This window comes from Malurus melanocephalus, unplaced genomic scaffold (genome assembly GCF_030028575.1).
Source record: "Malurus melanocephalus ecotype Western Australia unplaced genomic scaffold, MMel_1.1 scaffold_631, whole genome shotgun sequence".
Lineage (NCBI taxonomy): Eukaryota > Metazoa > Chordata > Aves > Passeriformes > Maluridae > Malurus > Malurus melanocephalus.
In genome coordinates this window covers 18,086-23,906 of record NW_026623863.1, presented here as the reverse complement: position 1 = coordinate 23,906, position 5,821 = coordinate 18,086, and positions in this window count along the sequence as shown.

Sequence of the window (5,821 nt, the reverse complement as noted above, 5' to 3'; positions counted from 1 at the left end):
ACCCAGAATCAGATTAAAAGTGTTTGATTATCTTTTTAAATAGCTGAAAATTTTAATTTATACTGAGTCTGTTTAACCATCAACAAAAAATATAGAGGAAAAGGTAAGGACCAGCCAGCCCCCATGTACATGCACTTAAATCTCAGATGTATTATTAATTCTTCTGACAGGAGAACTSAGGAAAACAAAAAATCTTGTTGAGAATCAAATTAAGCAAAGCACAAAGATATTAAAATGGACGCATTTGTACGTCCCACAAATGAGACAAGACGGCAAATTGSCACTCCAGGTTCAATCAGTCAGAGGTGAAGGGAGAAGCCACAGGCATAACATAAGATGCTGGTTTGGTTGTCACTTGGGACTTCACAATGGATTAATTCTAAAATTCTCTCTCAACTTTCCACATGAAATTACCACGGAATTGGATATAGTTGCAGCACATTACTTAACTCATAAATCCTAATTAATAATAACTGAGGTAATCAGCTTTTACAAGATTATGCTCTTGCACATACTTATTCACTGTGCTGCAATTACAGGAGTAATTTTGATTCCTGTACAGCCACCTCAGTGTTCCATTCCACACACAGTAGAAGAGAAATCAACCCTTACAGTAAAATTGCCATCATAAGAAAAGTAAAATCAACTCTAATTTAAGAGAAGACAGAAATGCAAACGTGATTATTAAGCTCTCCTGCAAAACCAGGTCACAGTGTGAAATCACTGAGGTTTATTGTGTGGCAGCGCCAAACCTGAGCTGCTCCAAGCCCAGGCAGGGCCGTGTGTCCTTCCCTAGGACCAGATCCCTGCCCAGTGTAGGGCTGGAATGCTGCACCCCGGGCATGGGAGCCTGCAGGGAATCTTTGTACCCATCTTCATGGCAATCCCATTAATCCAGATACTGACTTTCAGCATTTAAGAGGGAGAGTTTTAAGTGACCCCCACACTTCCAGCACATCTGTCCCCTCTGTGCTTCCCAGAGAGAGGAGGGCTGGAATAGCTCCAAGGGAAGTGCCCGGCTGCTGGTTAATCCCCAAAGGAATCGACTGTGTGTCCCATCTGTATTAAATGCCAGCTAGGGAGCAGCAATATAAATTACATTCTTTTGAAACTCTTCCCTTTCCCTGGCCTGTTCACAGGCAGCTGAAGAGAAGCCAGTCCTGCTCAGATCAGAGCAAGTCTCTGTCCCAGAATTARTATGCAGGGGGAATAAGGCTCTCACTGTCCCACAAAAACCCTCCCCAAGCAGTCCCAAGGAGTGACAGGGGTCACCACGAACAAAGAAAAGGCGAGATTTCAGTGTGACAGAGCCAGGCACCGGTGAAATCCTTCTGTCACTGGTTTCACTGCTGTTCCAGGGACATGAACCAAGGGAGTGGAACTTCTTGCCAASGCAAGCAGCAGGATTTTCCCAAGGAGGACACGGTTACTCCARCAACACAGGCAGTCCCACAGCACTGCCAGCCACAGCACTCAGGAGGAGTTGAGCCTTCCGACCTCCTGCTCCCTCTTTCTTTTCTCTACAACTGTATGTAGGCTGGGAGAGACTTTACTCTGAACACTGCTCAGCCAAATGTTAACTGTAAATCAATCCAAGATGGCAGAAGACATTTAATTATGCCTATTTTCCTCTTCATTGTTTTTGTGTTGCTAAAATGCTTAGCAATAACAGAAAGCTTTGCAGCATTAACTAAAAGCTTTCAGGGGAAAACCACATCTCATTGTAGTGTAAGAATAAAGGACCTGGTAATGCCCATAGAGCATCCAARTTGAAACAAGATGCTGTTTTACTGCTAAACCAGGATGAAAAGCAAAAGAGTGAGAAAGTATGTGTACCCAAGAAGTACAGCTGAGGACTGAGGTACTGCTGCTGAAGTTATTAATTCTTATCTATATGATTGCAAAAATAACTTGGTATTTGTTAATATTTAGACTGATATTACTTGTTTCCCAGCTGATTTACCAGCACTATTTCCTGATCATGTCTCTACTGCCTCAGAGGTGGGTGCAGAGATTGTCTCCTCTATGAGAGAAGGAAGGTAGCTGGCAACTCCATTTTTAGAGTTGGTTGGGAATTTTCCAACAAAAAGTATTTGAGATTTCAATACGTTAACAAAATTCTTTGTGTGTGTATTTCATATTTTGATGTGAAAAAYATTTCCTGCCTTGCTTGAATTATATGTCCTTCTGTGTTTTTCCTTTAAATTTTTGACAGAGTTTATATCTCCCAGTACTTTCACCAGTAAAACTCCCACAGGAGTCAAGGTTGATAATCAGGTCCAGTAGGATTAGGTCAGTCTAACATTAAAGTGGGTAATTTCTGTCAAAAGTTATCAGACTTTCCAAAAGTTACACCTATGTCTAATTTTTGTTCAGTGAATATGAAATTAATCTGAATATTAAGGGAGAGTCGTGAAATTGGGAAGTGTATCCCTTCACCTCCAGTTTAGTCATATACGTTCTTTTTTTCAGTTTTGCAATTCCATTTAGAGATTCTGGCTGTGAATTTCCTTTCAGTAATTCAAAGACCATTCTTTCCATAGGAGAACAGTTAAGGGAAAGTCCTARAAAATGTAGATAAAAACTCTTTAACCTGGTGACTGTAGTTCATARGATGTTGCTATTTAAAGAGTTTGCAGGATTTCAAACATCTCCTAACAAAAGGATGGAGGCACTGCTTACCATAGCTGAAGACTTTTTGCTGTTGCCATTAGAAACTCAAGCAAGCTGGGAGCCTGCACAGYCTGTGCAGCTCAAGGATGGATTGCTGGATCTGCTCTTTCTTTGTTCCCCCTTTGTCTGCTGGGCACAGAGATGCCTGAGCAAGTRACAGGAGGGACAGGGGTTAGGTCTCCCAAGAGCTGCTGCTTATTCTCCAAGTTTGGTTTCTGCTGGGGTTTTTATTTTTTTTTTCTTAGGGAATGAACATTCTGCTCATACAAAAATAAAAAAAAAAAAACAACAAACCAAACCCAAAGTTTTCCATTTGTTTCCTTTTTGATATATAATAATTTCTGGGTGTGATACACCACTGCCACCCTTTGCAGTGGGAGTAGGAGAGTCCACTCACCTGTTCTCAGCCCCTCTCAGGCTGTGACTCTTCAGCCCTGTGGTGCTCCACAGGCCCCTCTGACTCTACAGCCAGGGCAGCTGCTGTGAACAGAGGCTGAGATGTTCAAATCTGACTCTCAGGTGACATACCCGAGCCCCAGGGAATGGCTTGCCTTGGCTGCATGGCTCACCTCAGTTCTAGTTGACAAAGTGGAGATTGGTCAAACATTGGACTCGATCTTAGAGATACTTTCCAACATAACTGGTCTTGTGATTCTGTAATTGGGGTGATTTTAGAAATGCTGAACCTGATTTAGTTTCAAATAACTGATTAAYCTGCAGTTATGTGCCAGATTTCCACTCTGCTGCATTGAAATGCTGGAATTTTATGAATGCCATAGCAACAGAATCAGAAAGCGAGGAAAACTGGAGTGCGAGGCAGGGAAGCTCGTGTCTGTTTTTCTCTAATGAGCTGAAGCTCWGAAGTGTGCCTTTCCCCCTTAAATTCCAGTTTCCCATTTGTACTCCCCACATCCAGACTCCACGCCTCACTTGGCTGCAGTCCTTCAGTGGAAACTATGCATGGATGCGTGCAGAGCCTGGCCTGCCAAGGGCTGGGGACTTTCATTCCTCACTTCAACAAGCCGGGGGTTTGGGCTGTGTCAGGCCTAATTGGACCCAAATAACCACGAGTTTGACCGAATTCCCTGATCTGCTTAGCGAGAGGCCTCTCTCACATTTCCCCATCCCCCTGCTCCTTTCCTAAACATTTTGAAAAATTGGCACTTCTCTTATTATCTTTCCTCTCCAAGCTATTAAAAGTGTTCCTAATTCAACTCTGATCCTACTAATTAGCTCAAATACATTTTAATTAGTGGGATTTATTCTGTTGTTGGATGTGCCAAAATCCAACTCTATGGTTTCTCTAAGCTCAGTTTCTTGAGTTGTCTCCTTTCGAGCCAGATCCAAGCTCTGATTTTCTAGCTGTCACTTCAGTGTTCTTCTCATTTAGAAAAAATTTCTATTATATTATCTAAGTCCTTTTTTCATCCTTCACCTTACTGTGACTTATTTCCTGACCTACCACACAGAACAGAGTTGAAATTCTAGACCTGATAGGTGCAGTCCCGAGGAGGACAAAAGGAGAGGGGGTGTAAAAAGGAGCATAGGGTGTAGAAAGGAGCATATGGCAGGAGAGAAAAGCCCTTCAGCTGGAACAGCAGCAGGTCAGGAGCTGTGGGAGTCTGAGAATTCATAGAGCACTTCTAACAAGACTGAAAAGAGAGAGAAGAGGGGGTAGAGATACTCACYGAGCCAAAAACAGATTCCCAAAAGAAAGGAACTCTGGTTTCAAAAGGAAGGGGAAAAAAGGAGTGGATAGAGTTAGTCCTGCTTTGCCAAGGCCTCTGAGGCAGCAGCRTGGCCAGTGCACTCTGCCTGTGCACAAAGCTGGCTGAGGCTGTTCATTTTATCTGAGAAACAAGTCCCCACAGAGAAAACAACTTTATTGCATTTTAGTTGGTTTCAAAATTAGTCAGGGACTGATTTAATTCCTTAAATCAAACTGGAGGTGATCAAGACCTTGCAAAAGGCTTTCTTMCAGAAAGGCAGGGCTGGACCCAGAATAAGCACAAGCCTTGCCCAGCATCACKGCCGCAGAGAATAAACTGGTTTATAAATGTTAATAAAGAGTTTAAATGCTTTTCAAGTTACTCTAACCAAACTTGGCATGAAAGCCATGCAGAAGGATTTCTTCCAGCAGGTCAGCTGGCCGGCACAGACCCAGCACGGAGCAGAGATGGGCAGGGTCCTTCCACATAGTTTACCTAGTTGGGAAGAGCTGGGSCAGGCAGAGCTCTCTTGCAGCATGAGGACACACTCCTCTGAGTTCCACTGGCTTTGCAAAGGCCTTACAAGTACCTGGAATGCAGCAGGATTTTAAATGGAGGGTTTTTTAATGTTGAATTATGCTCCTCTRGGGTATAGAAGACAAAAGGTAGGAGTGGATTAAGATACCAGGCATACAGCGAGAACATTTCTTTCTCAGAAAATGTAGCCTGGCTTCTTCCTAGCAAGCYCTGTGCTGTTAAATACCTCTGCATTCAAGTGTGGTGTCAAAGTGCTTTTGTTTCGCTTACAGTTTTATTCAGTTTCTCAGGAGATGAAAGGGAAATAAAGTGACTGAAAATGTTTTCAAATGCAGTCTGAAAGCAAGAGAAACCTTTTGTTTCATTGCCTGGAAACCCCAAAAAGAGAACTGCAAGGAGCAGTTTGCCTGTGAGACTGTCAGTGCTTCCTGTTCTGCTTGTTTCTGCATGTTCTTTCTCTCTTAAGCATTTAGACAAATAAGAAAAGGGACACTCAGCTGCTGGCATGCTCTGCCCCAGGGTGCTGAACTCAGCTGGCACTGCCCAGGGKCCTTCCAGCACCTCCCTGTGCAGTGTCACTGCAGCCATGGATAACATTCCTTGGGAATGCTGTGATSCACTTTATGATCCCGTGGTTTCCAGTGATAAAAGCCAGACATTAGAAGGAAATAGAGAACAGTTCTCCCCTCTAAGACAGAAGAGAAGAACATGTGTTACCGGGCAGTTTGCTCAGCTCGATACCTACTTGCTCTGTATAATCATTAATCAATTCTTCAAGTAGCAAAATAACCAAGTACATGATGCAGTCATCTCACTGTGAGTTATATGGGCTCTTGGAGCAGAGCAATTATTTTAAGCTCAGAGATGTTAAAAATCAGATAGAAATGCTTTCATGAGGTGAG